Genomic DNA, 14218 nt, shown 5'->3' on the forward strand with positions numbered 1-14218 from the left:
TTAAATTGAACCATAATTGGAACCCAAATAAGAAAGCCATCTGATTTGTCCTAATGAATTATATTTATAACATGAGACACTCTTAAATTAGTCCACAAACACTTGAACAGGGAATTAAAGGAATCCCCTATTTGTCTATCATGGCATGAGACATGCTAAAGTTATGGCTTATTTAGTAACAAAATGAACTGCAAGTGGATAAACAGATTTTACAAAAACGTGGACTGGACCATTCACAAAACAGGAACAAGACTGAAACTATATTTGTATTATACAAAACAGGGTAAATCATGGATTGAACTATTTTTATAAACACGAAACATGGGCTGAAGCAAGGGTCGAAACAAAGGCCATAGAAAACAAGAATTGAAACAGGGGTTGTAGAAAATAGGGCTGATTCGAAAAATTTCTGAGATTTGAGCATTAAATAATTCAAACACTAAAACAATGTAATGCCAATAATAAATATCTCATATGCTATACTTTATCATGCTAAAAAAAAATAACCTGTACTAGTTTCCATATCATACGAATAATTCAATCAACCAACTATACTACAGGGAATACAATTAAAATAAAAATTAATGTAAGACCTTCACAGTAATCAATCTCATTCATGGGAGATAGCATTATACCAGTTCTTGCTCATAAGAAGTAGAAGATAAAACTGAACATATGTATCTATAAGAGCATGATATTACACCAAACTATCTTATCTTTTGTGATGACAGAACTGTCCAAAAGTTACTTTAGTTTCAAAAAAATTAAAAATAAAAATAAAATAAAATCCGAACATCTCTAAACATTTAGCTAAGAGGTCACGAACAGCTATGAAACCAGAGATTGAAGCAATTCAGGACATGAAATCATAATTTCCAGGTTACTCATAGAAACAAAAATAACAAATTTCTTATAAATGAAAATCTCTATTTAAACTCATTCTATAAAATGTGCATTTATGTGCAACTATCAATTCAAACCTCTTAAACCTGAAATATTAGTATCAATTCATGAAACTTCTTCATATTTTCAAAGAGGGGTCACAAAATATCAGCACTAGACCTTTAACTTTCAGCCATACCATTTAAATATTCTAAAAAAAAAATTGGCTTAGAATAATTATGAAGTAACAAGCAAGGGATAAATCTATTATGTACAGACCATGACTAAAAGGGAAAGTGATCCAAAATTACATTATATCTCTATTCAATATGCTTTAGTCGAAGCCTATACACATCCTAAATTAAATCAAATACATAGTGTGTAATCCTGTAGCATAAAGGATACTAGCTAAGATAAAGTATAACGCAAGATATCATCACACTCACTGGTTTTTATAAAAATTAGATGAAACTTCTTACAATTTAAAAGATTACAAATTACACGGACACTTAACCACACAATCTATTCAACTGGGCCTTCTTTTTTTTTTATAAAATTTTATTCTCATGACAAAAGCATTTCTTTTTTTTTTCAAGAGGTGTGTTAGCATAAAAAAAAACGTAAGAACATGACACTTTAATAAACATAAGCATATGATTACACCTCTTTCGATACTGTACAAATGATTAAAATTTCACCATAGTGTCTTTCCAACAGTTCACTTTGAAATCCAAATGAAATAAGGAGTTGAAAACAGGTTCAGACAAAGGAAATAATCAAATTTACATCAAGTGCTCAAAATTTAAAACTTTTTGACATATTTCTTTATGTGTATAGTCTTAGCTTGTCGATTGACTTTTAAATGGTAGTTGAAATGTGTATATCATTCTAAAAAGACTCAATTTAAAGATAAGTGAGGTGATCTAATAACATGCACAGGCTACCATAATACTGACCTCAAAGACAGACATTGTATCTAAATAGCGTAAATCTCATCCTTAACATAATTTAAAACTTTGTTCCCTTGCTATTACAACGATTAAAATTCATGCTATGAGTATCTATACAATTAGACTCTCAACTAGCTGACATAACACACACATACTAGTTCTCTATATATTTTTTTATATGAATCTAAAAATGAAAACACATCACACAATCTATAAATAAAGCATTCTCGTCATAGAATAAAAAAACTGAGAAGTCACAAGTAATACAACCTATAAATATATGTCTAAATTTGCTGAGCTAGAGGGATTCATGTGAGTAGAATTACAAGCATCAAACGAGAAATATCCTCAAAAATTTTTAATAGCAAAACATGAGCCAATAATATTATTTCCTCTAATTAGTTAATTAGCCACTAAATCAATAGAAATTAACCTTTTATTCATGGACTTTATGAACGATTGACTTATGATATACTCAAAATCAGCAATGCATAATTTAAAAAAAAAAAAAAACACAGATCTAAAGCATTTCTCACTATCTTTCAGAGAATTAAATTAATCTTCATTGCAAATTTAAAGGAATAATGAGACTCACCTGCAACAGAGCTTTCAAACCTTTGCTTGAGAAATTCAAAGTCCGATATTGTGCTCTTCTCTTCAAAATAATCCTTAAGATGATGATGTCGATCCTTCCCCTCTTATAGATATCTTGATAATGGGATCAAGATGATCAAAACAGATCTTGATAATTCTTCTCAGAATAAAGAAAAATAGAGAACGAGCATGAAGAAAGATGAAAATCGCTTGGATCTAACTAGTTATTTCAAAACGAAGATAGATCTCAAAATCAAGTAAGCTTAGAACTTAAAAGAATAGATCTAAGAACAAACTCAAGCTAGGTCTAGAGATTTGTGAAGAAAAGAGTTTGGATCTATGTTTTTAGCCTTGGATCTAGGGTTTCAGGTTATAAATTGCAGATCTAAAACCTTTCAGATTATAAACTGCAGATCTAAAGCCAGATCTAAAACTAAAATGTAGATTTACGCTTTAGCAAAAGTAAAAACGAAGATTCTAGGTTTTAAGATCTTGAAAAAGAGAGGATTAATGAGATCTCAAAGTAACAGAACAGAGATAAAGAAGTTTGAGGAAGAAGAGAAGATCGGCCGGAGGCTGAGTTTGCCGGAGAAACGGTCTGATCGAAAAAATCTGCCGGAGGCTGATCGAAGAAGAAAGAGATGGATTTTGGGGAATTTTAGGGAAAATGAAAAATCTTTCTCTAATTTCTTTTTTCTCTCCCTTTTCAGCAGAATTTTTCTCTCCCCTCTTTTCTGAAAATGTACTTAAGTTCAATTTTATAGGAAAAATGGAAAATTGATATTGGCACAAACATTTGATGGGCGCGCGGTTTTTGATATGGCGCACCTCAACTTTTGTTCTATTCGGCCCAGGTTCGGTCCCATCCAGGATAATCCACCCCCCTTTTGATTTACACTACGGACACTCTCCCATCTCGTTCGCTAGGCAAACGCACTCGGATTTTGACGAAATTTTGCAGGGACCTTGCTGGGACCCTAACCTACCTTGGGGTGAAATTTGGAGCTTTAAAACATTGGTTTGATAGGGTTTTGCTTAAACTTGGAAGGTTTAGGGTATGGACAAAATGGGGTGTCTACAGATGCCCCTCTTTGGCAGAGCGTGCTTGTCGCGCGAATGTCAAAGCTGAATAGACAATCCATTTTGGCCGACCCAAAAAAGAAAATAAATCAAATTTTGATTTTTGTTTTTGAAAATAATATTCACAAAGACAACACGGTGAAGTAGCCTTTCATCGGATTCTGACCCTGCAAACAGTGGTGAGATAGCCTCTCTCCAACTCGTAACTCAACAATTGATATATGGGTGAGATAGCCTCTCTTGCAAAACATTAAATGATAGAGTTGATTGTAAATGATCTTGAAATTTGGAGAAAAAATGGATTTGAATGACATGTAGAAACGGACTTAAATGCCGCGTGAAAACGGACTTGAATGCCGTGTGAAAACGATCTTTGAATGCCATGTGAAAATGGACTTGGAATGCCATGTGAAAATGGACTTGGAATGACTTGAATGCCGTGTGAAAACGGTCTTTGAATGCCATGTGAAAATGGACTTGGAATGACTTGAATGCCGTGTGAAAACGGACTTTGAATGCCATGTGAAAATGGACTTGGAATGCCATGTGAAAATGGACTTGGAATGCCATGTGAAAATGAACTTGGAATGCCATGTGAAAATGAACTTGAATGACTTTGAATGCCGTGTGAAAACGGACTTGGAATGCCATGTGAAAATGGACTTGGAATGCCATGTGAAAATGGACTTGGAATGACTTGAATGCCGTGTAAAAATGGACTTGGAATGCCATGTGAAAATGGAGTTGGATGACTTTGAATGCCGTGTGAAAACGGACTTAGAATGCCATGTGAAAATGGCGAAATGAGGACGGATGCTGTAGAAAGCAAAAGCTGAATGATTAAAGAAACTGAATTGGATTCAAAATCAGAAAATGATTTTGACTGACTTTATTGGGGGATTGATTGATCATCTCTTGCCGAGAGAAAAAAAGAGTTCACATTCTATGTTGAGAACAGAACTTCAAAGACCTGAAAGGATTTTGGGTAAGCCTTCTTCCATTTTTTAAAAATAGAACTGCAGATTAAAGATTATTTTGAAAATTGTTTTGAAGAAAACTAAATTTCACAAATATTTACTTTACTGAAAAGCATTTGACTGAGAAGCCAGATTCAAAGAATATTCAAGCTTCTCTCGTCTTTATTTGTTTGAGAATAGCTATCTCAATTGCCATCACTTACTTGATATCTTTTATGACCTGAATATTCGGGTCATAAAAGATGCCCCTAGTATGATTTTACTTCCATGACAGATTCATAAGAGAGCAAAACACAGGAAAATGGTCAAAAAATTGTCATTTCATTGAATACTTGAGGTTACAAAGCTTTCTGGTTTACAACAGACTGTATCTGCCTGACAACTGCCTTTCAATTCTGATGATCTCTGCCATTTCATATGGGCTTGAAAGCCTGCCATATGGACTTGAGGATTTACTATCTTTTGAACTTCACTATGCTGTGTATTACCTTTGAGTAGACATAACCTTATCATTTTTTTCTCATCACCCCAGCCTTGGGAGGGATACCAACCACACAGGACTCTGGAGTTTGACCTTAACTCGTCATAGAAAAGACTTGGACAACCAGCAAACGAGGACTTCAACAGGCACAATGACTTAAACTCTAAGAGAGACTGAATCTGCTTCTTAATCTGATAAGTATTTTTAAAATGGTATAATCTACCACTCTTGGAATCTTTTGAAAACCGTATTTAAAGGCGTTTCATTCTTCTTTCCGGTATTTTCATCATGGTTATTATCCCTTTGGATTGCTTAGTCTTAACCCCTAGCTTAGAGAGCGTCAGAAGAATCTCTGCCGGCGCTTCCTCAGACTTTGGAGTAATGCCTCAGAAGAAACCAAAGTCCTGCTGGCTTTAAAAGGGTTTGTCCTTTATGAAGTCACTGCCATGACCAAATCGCCTTTTCAGGTTTTCAATTTGGCGAACTGCATGCCTTAATTTTGCCTGGACTGTCTGCCCTTGCAGATTTTCCATCCAGTAGGTTCAGCACCCTAATTTTTGCCTAAGCCGCCCTTTCAGGTTTTCAGCGTAGCAGGTGAAATGACCCTAACTTTTGCCTAGACTGCCCTTGCGGGTTTTCAGTCTAGCGGGTCTAAAACTCCATCATTTTTTCTTTTTCTTTCTGTTTCTCTACAAACCTGGGTTTAAGTACACCAGAGGGACTTTAGGTAGGTTTGGGTTCAAATAGGTTTTGACTTTGGTTAGTTTTCATGTATTTTGACCGAATCTGGCCCTCCAGACTGCCTACGTATCCCCAAAGAAATGGGAATCAGGTCTGCGTAGTTCGCCCATTTGGGTTTCAAGGATGGTTTGTTTTGTTCCTTTCTTTTCTAAGGATTTGAAAAGTTTGACCGAACCTGAATTGATCAGGCTACCTACGTACCCTGTAGAGAGGGATCAGGTCATGACGTAGTTCAGGCTAAATATCTTTTATGACGCAAGTCATAAAAGATGCCCCTGGTTTAAGTTTATCAAAGAAAGAATATTTTCGTTTTTAGGCTCAAAGGGTTTGCAAATGGTTTTTGACTTTGAGGTTGTTGGCTTTTAAGCTCTGATCGATCAAGGATGGCCTCCTAGTGTATCTAAGCATAATACTTCTTTAGTTGGTCCAGGTTTGTAGGTTATGTTAATTTTTCTCCATTTTCATTGAGGAGTCTTACGGCTTTTCCAGGCAGGACTTCATCAACAATGTAAGGACCAGACCAATTTGGCCTGAACTTCCCTCTGGGATCAAATACCGGTTCCCGGTAAGACTTCAAGATGAGATCTCCTGGCTTCAACTCTCGGACCTTGACTTTCTTGTTCAATGCCCTCTCGATTCTTCTCTGATACCCCTGGATATGATATAAAGCTCTCAACCTCTTTTCATCTATCATCTGTAATTCTTGATGTCTGGCTCTGGCCCACTCAGACTCTGACAGATTCGCTTCCATCATTACCCTTAAGGATGGAATTCTCAGCTCAACAGGGAAGACTGCTTCCATTCCATACACTAAAGAGTACGGACTTACACCTGTAGAGGATCTGATCGATGTCCTGTAAGCCCATAAAGCAAAAGGAAGTTTGTTCGACCAGTCTTTGTAAGTCTCTGTCATTTTGCTGATTATAACTTTGATGTTCTTATTCGCTGCCTCTACAGCCCCATTTGTCTGTGGTCTGTAAGGAGATGACTTGTGATGCTTGATTTTGAACTCTTCGCACAGGTGCACTACCTCTTTCTTGAAATGAGATCCATTATCAGAAATCAACTCATGAGGTACTCCATATCTGCAAATAATATTCGAACGGATGAACTTCGCAACTGTATTGGAAGTTATGGAAGCATATGAAGCAGCTTCTATCCATTTCGTGAAATAATCAATGGCCACCAAGATGTACTCGTGTCCACTTGATGATTTAGGATAGACTTTGCCAATGATATCAATTCCCCATACTGAGAATGGCCACGGCGAGGTCATAGAATGCAGCTCTGATGGAGGCATATGAATGAGATTCGCATAGACTTGGCATTTATGACATTTCTTCACAAATGCGAAGCAATCTGTTTCCATTGAGGGCCAATAGAAACCAAGTCTAAGGATCTTCCTTGACAACATTTTATCGTTCATGTGAGGGCCACAAACACCTTCATGTGTTTGCTCAATGAGCTCTCCAGCCTGATCTTCATCAACACACAGAAGCTGTATCCCATCAAACGATCTTCTCTACAATTCTTCACCACAGATGATGAAATTGGCAGCAAACTTCTGAAGAGTTTTCCTCTCTTTACTGGAAGCCTCAAGCGAATGCCCCTTGCCTGAAATGATATTTCGAATGTCTGTATACCACGGCTTTCCGTCTGGACACCTGGCGGATATCTCGATTGCATTCACATGTGCGGGAGCCCATTGCAACCTCACAGCTAAAGGTTGAACCTCCATTGTCGCAGAAGTATCTAGCATTGACGCCAGAGTAGCCAGAGCGTCAACAAAATGATTCCTTGTTCTCGATAGATGAGTAAAGGTGACATTCCTGAACTTCTCGACCAGAGATGCAAGATAAGTGTGATATGAGATCAACCTTGCCTCTTTGGTTTTCCAATCTCCATTTATTTGACAAATGATCAGAATTGAATCTCCGAACACATCGATGTCTTGAATTCGCAAAGCCAAAGCTGCCTCAAGTCCTGCGATGCATGCTTCATATTCTGTCATATTATTAGTGCATTCAAACTGCAACTTGATGGATATCAGAATGTACTCCTTCTTTGGAGATACCAAACTGCCCCTATTCCTTGACCATGATTATTGACAGCTTCGTCAAAGTATATAAGCCATTTGGAACTCGGAATCTCTTCTTCAATGTCCATAATCTCTTCATCAGGAAAATCAGCCTTCAGAAAAGCATTCTCCTCAACAGGAGCATCAGCCAACTGCTCAGCGATGACCCGTCCCTTAATTGATTTCTGAGTGACATAAGTGATGTCAAACTCAGACAGCAATAGCAACCATCTAGCTGTTCTTCCTGTAAGAGCGGGTTTCTCGAACAAATATTTCAGTGGATCCATCCGTGAGAGCAGAAATATTTTATTCGACAAAAGGTAATGTCTAAGCCTTTGAGTCGCCCAAACCAATGCTAAACACGTCTTTTCCAAAACAGTGTACTTGATTTCATACTCCAACATTTTCTTGCTGATGTAGTATATGGGTTTTTCTTTCTTAGACCCCACATCCTGCTGAGCAAGCATACAACCCATTGCTGTATCCGTGATGGACAAATACATCAACAACGGTTGACCAGGAATGACTGGGGATAAGACAGGAGGCAAAGACAAACACTGCTTGACCTTTTCAAATGCTTCCTGACATTCTTCATTCCATTTCTTGGAGGAATTCTTTTTCAATAACTTGAAGATTGGTTCACATGTCATAGTTAAATGAGATATGAATCTCCTCAAGTATTGCACTTTGCCAAGGAATCCACGAATCTGCTTTTCTGTCTTTGGTGGTTGCATTTCTTGGATAGCCTTGATCTTCTGAGGATCCACTTCAATTCCTCTCTCGCTGACCATGAATCCGAGCAACTTTCCTGATGTGACCCCAAATACACATTTATTTGGGTTCAAGCGAAGTTGAAACTTTCGGATTTGCTCGAAGAATTTTCTCAAAGCGATTATATGCTCTGGCCGAGTCTTGCCCTTGACAATCATGTCATCTACATAAACCCCGACCTCCTTATGAATCATGTCATGAAGAAGAGTTGTCGCAGCCCTCTGATAGGTGGCACCAGCATTTTTGAGTCCAAACGGCATAACTCTGTAGCAATATGTCCCCCACTGAGTAATAAATGCCGTCTTCATCATGTCCTCAGGCGCCATTTTAATTTCGTTGTACCCGGAGAAACCATCCATAAAGGATAAGAGTGCATGTCCCAGCGGTATTGTCAACCAGGAGATAAATATTCGGAAGCGGAAAGTCATCTTTTGGACTTGCCTTGTTCAAATCTCTGAAATCGACACACATCCTGACTTTTCCGTCCTTCTTGGGCACCGGTACAATATTTGCAAGCCATTCAAGGTACTCAACTACTTCGATGAATTTTACTTCGAGTAGTTTCTTAACCTCATCGTGAACTTTCAACTCTCATTCTGTTTTCAGTTTCCGGAGTTTTTGCTTCTTCGGCTTGATGCCAAGGATTAGAGGTAATCTGTGTTGGACAATGTCTTCACTCAATCCAGGCATGTCATCGTAAGACCAAGCAAAAACCTCCTTAAACTCTTTTAGCAAGGTGATTAATTCTTTGCGCTCATCAAGTGATAAAATTTTGCCAATCCGTATCTCCCGAATTAAGGTTTCATCACCTATATTTACGGTTTCAATTTCCTCTTCAAGTGGTTTAGCTCGGCAACTCTCCTCTTGTTGAATCATATGTTTGATTTCAAGGGGAGTATCGTCGGCTTCCTCCTTAGAGGGGGAGTCTTGATTGTTATTATTAGTTACTTGATCAGGTTCAGAAGCAGAATCAGTAGAAGAGACAAGTACAGGAATATAAGCAAAAGAATCTTTTATTTCATCGGAATCAATGATTACATCAGATGACTCGCCCACATCAGGCATTACAGACTCTAAAACAGGATGAAAAAATAAGTCGACATCAGTATCGACACAACTAGAAACATGTACAGACAAAGAATCAATGAATACGCCCTCAGACTTGGACTTGACGCCACTAGAGACAGACTCGTCATCTACTCCAGAGGTAGACCCGACCTCTACAGTACCTGCATCAAAAGAAAAGTTAGAAATGACAGACTCTGGGACAAACTCAGAAACTGACACTAATTTTAAAACGACTGACTCTTTTGAAGGGACTGGAATATGCTGAAGGACTACTTGGGGTATAACCTGTGAGGTCCAATTATCCAGAGGTCCCTCGGCTGGGGTGATATAGTCCTGCGGGTTCATAAAGGGTGCGTCTCTTCCAATCATAGCAATGACTGGGGCCTCGACCTGAAACAGGGAGTCTAAGAGCTCTGGTTCAATATTCTCAACCCAATCTGAGTCTTGCTCCCCTGCCACTGTTGCTACTGCAAACTGCTTACTGTAAAAGTCTGCTAGCAGCTCATCTGCAAAAAAGATCTCAAGACCCAGTAGCTTGGTCCCATTCTCATCATACCATGGCTCTGAAAAACCGTAATAAGGGCAATCAGCTCCCTCTTTCCGGAATCTGCCATTCATGATCATACTGAACGGTCCCATCGGAAACTCTAAGCCTCTGCGACGACATTCAACCCATTTGAACACGTAAGCTCTCATTTCTTGTACCTCCTTGCGAGTCGGCTTGTATCCCAACCCAAACAATCCGTCAGATGCTTTCAACTCAGGCCGCTCAGTCGGACCTTGTATATTTTTTCCCAGACCCGCCCCTGGGAGATATCCAAATCGGCGCATCATCTTGACTACCCGGGTATTGGTGCTAGAGAGAAACATAATTTGTTCACTCATAGCTTCTTTCATAGTGATAGCTGAAACTTGTACTGAAAATCCTGTCAAACTAATATCTCTTGTGTTTTCAGTAACAAGCTCTTGAGATGTTTGTCCAACTTCTGGCTCAGGATCTCCCTTGACTGTGATCACCCGGTTGTTTCGAATGAATTTCAGTTTTTGATGAAGTGTGGAAGGGATAACTCCAACCTTGTGCAGCCAAGGTCGACCAAGCAAGAGACAAAAAGAAGTCTTGATATCTAATACCTGAAATTCAATGTCAAAGGTTTCTCCTCCGATGACAATCGCAGTAGCCAATGTTCCAATAACATCCCTTCGAGTACCATCATATGCTAGTATACCTTGTTCAGATGGTATGAAATCTTCAGGTCCAAACCCCAAGGTAGTGGCAGTGCTCAAAGGACACACGTTCAGAGCTGATCCATTGTCTACCAATACTTCAGAAACTTTCTTACTGTTGCACAGTAGAGTAATCTTGAGAGGACGAGTATGGTCTTTTCCTTCTGTCGGCAAATCCTCGTCTGAGAAAGATAAAGCTTTTGAAGCTTTGGTCATGGCTACCAGACCGACCAACTCGTCTGGAGTAATCTCAACTAATACCTGGGACGAGTTCAACTCACGAAGTACAACCTGTCTGTGCTTCGGCGATGCCATCAGTAAGCCCCAGATAGAAACATTAGCTTGTGTCTTCTTGAGCTGATTCAACAGGTTATCTTCCTCTTCATCAAGCCTCTGTTTCTGTTTCTGACTGTCAACCCCCCTTGCAACCTCAGCGGGATTATCAACTCTGAGTTCAGCCTGCTTGAAGACTCGTCCACCCCGTGTGACGTGGCGGAGCTCATTGCACTGATCATTCAGGAGCAAAAGATCTTCATCTTCTATCTTAATGATGTATGGGGTTTGTATCTCTTCTTCCTCATCATCACTCACCCTTAAGACATACAGAGATTCGCTTTCTTTCTTTTCATCCTCACACTGGAGAATATATGACTGGTTTGATGGCCCAGCCACATCAGGGTCATTCCAGGAAAAGACATATGGCTCTTCTGTTTCTGCCCACTGATCTTCTTCCTCAAATTTCCAAACATAATTTTTCTCAGATTCAATTGCGCATATGAAAGAAGCAGGATCAATAACAGACTCTTCAGCGCAAATGACATTGACTGAAGGTGGAGGCGGCATTGCATGTGTAGGAAGGGGGTTTCTGGTTATATTTGGTAGCTCAATTGCCAGCTCCTTCCTATCGATCATATTCTGTATTTGGTGTTTCAAAGCTAAACACCTATCAGTGATATGGCCAGTGTTGCGGTGATAATCACAGAACTGGTCCTCTCTCCAGGATCTCGGCAAAGGGTTGGGAGGAGGCTTAATGTCAGGCAGCTTGATCTTCCTGTCTTTTAACAGCTTCTTCAAAGCTACGGACAAAGAATATGGAAGGGGATCAAAGTGACGAGGAGGCTTCTGCTCCATCGGCGGCCTTCTCACTTCAGTGATCACCCTGGGTGGAGGTCTGACATAATTGACATTATGCATCTTCTATCTGGCTCCCCATTTTAATGAGATGGTTAAAATCAAGGAAATACTGGATAGCCATATGATGATAATATTGCGGCGACAGATTTTTCACCACAATTTTGATTTGCTCCTCATCTGAAAGACGATGAGTCATCTGCACAGCTTTCCTTCTCCATCTACGGATGAAGGAAGTGAAGGTTTCATTATGGCCCTGCTTCAAAGCCTTCAAATCTCTCTTGGTTACATCGATCCCCTCCTCCATGGAGAACTGCTCGATGAACCTATTGGCTATATCCTCTAAAGTTCTGATCTCCTCGGTTTTTAAGCTCAAAAACCATTTCTTGGCGGTTCCAACAAGTGATCGGGGAAATAAAAGAGCAACCTGTTATGGAGACAAGCCATGCTGTTGAAGAAGCGGAAGGATAGACATTAAATGACTTCTAGGACAACCTGTCCCGTCGTACTTATCCATGTCTGGAACCTTGAATCTAGGAGGTAGTGTGACTCCTGGATATATCATAAAATCGGCCATGTTTAACTTTTTCGGGCCCTGGAATTTTATGTTCTCCATCTCTTTGGTCAGCCTATTCATTTTGTCCGCTATCGCTTTGCCCTCATTGGATCTATCCAGATTAGGATGGCAATTCTCTTCTGCATATTGCTCATCATCGAGATCGTCTTCGACATTCAAAACAGCAGGTCTGGCCATCGCAGGAGGGGGAGGAGGTAAAACTGAAGGGTCCTGAGCCACATGCTCCCTGGAGGTAGATTCTCTGTCATTTTTCAAATGGGCTATCTCCTCATTCATATTGTCCATTTGCTGGAGCATAGCCTTCATCATCTCACTCATCTCTGCCAAAGCAACTCCAGATTCAGCCATCTGTTCAGGAGTAAATTGGATGGGCAAAGGGATTTCTTAGAGATTGGAGAAAGATAATGTAGGGGAGGTAAAAGAAATTGGTGAGGAAGAAAAACGACTCAGCCTGGAATCAGCGGACTGACGGGACCAGGTTGATTTTGAAACAAGGGTTTTCTTAGGAGCAATGGCTGCTCAATCAAGAATCCTATTATGGAAATATAAACACTAGATTAAAAATTTGATAATCGAGATAAACTATTTTGATCAAACAGTAACAAAAAAAACAGAAATATACTTTCATTAATAAGATTCAAATTGTGATTACAACGGATGAAAAATATTAATCTCTAATCACAACTGGATAAACAGACTGACAAAAATGAGAAATGCAGAAATCAGAATAACAAAACATGATATGGATCTTCAAGGCTCCTCAATCCGAGCTCTCTTGCTTGCAGGCTCTTCTGGTAACTCCTTCCGTTGAACTTTAGATGATAGAGCAAATCTCTTATCTGTAACCTTGTTTCCCCAAGCAGCTACAATAGACTTTATGAGACCGGGAGTAAGCTTTTCGCAAGGAGGGGTTACAAATCCGGGAAGACATGGCTTTCCCGTGATCTGATAAAGCAAACGAGTGGGTGCATAAAAGGTTGACTTTTCCAAACCCATAAGATACACAAATGGATGCAGGTAGGTGCTAGTGATAACGTGTAAGCATGGATGACTTACCCAATGAAATTGATCCTTCTCCACGTGTTGCAACCAATTGCGCCACTCATCAATGGATTGGGGTTTATTGGCCATGGGTTGCCACGAAAGGTGATCCTTGAAGGTGTACTAAAGGGAGTTCCGTGGCCGAAGGATAGTGAGTTTTTCACAAAGCCACAAATAAAGCAGTTTGACACACCCATGGAAATTATCTTTAACTTCTCGCCGAGCAATAAGATCTAGCCCAGAGAAGGTTTCGGCTAGCATGATTGGGACAGGATTTCTTCCTTCGTTAATTTGATCGACTACATTCAGTAAGGTCACATGGGCAATACTGGAGTCTTCACGGGTAACGTGACGTGCAAGGACACCAAAGATTAAAACATTGCGTCGACAATTTTGAAAACGCGAATCAGTAGGATTAACGTTTTTAGAAAAATGCTCAATGAGGTCATCAAATTGCACGTACGTTTCCTTGAAACAAGGTATAGCATCAACAATTTTGTTCTCGAAAAGCTTACAAAAAAGGGAACGAGGAGACGTTATACTTGAAGATTGGATCCAGAGTCCCTCAGGTGGGAGTTCTAATAGAGCGCACTAATCCTCGAATATAGGATAGATTTCAAAAGG

Source organism: Tasmannia lanceolata, unplaced genomic scaffold (assembly GCF_043159265.1).
Source record: "Tasmannia lanceolata isolate RefF3 unplaced genomic scaffold, GAP_Taslan_0.1 ptg000023l, whole genome shotgun sequence".
NCBI classification, from domain to species: domain Eukaryota; kingdom Viridiplantae; phylum Streptophyta; class Magnoliopsida; order Canellales; family Winteraceae; genus Tasmannia; species Tasmannia lanceolata.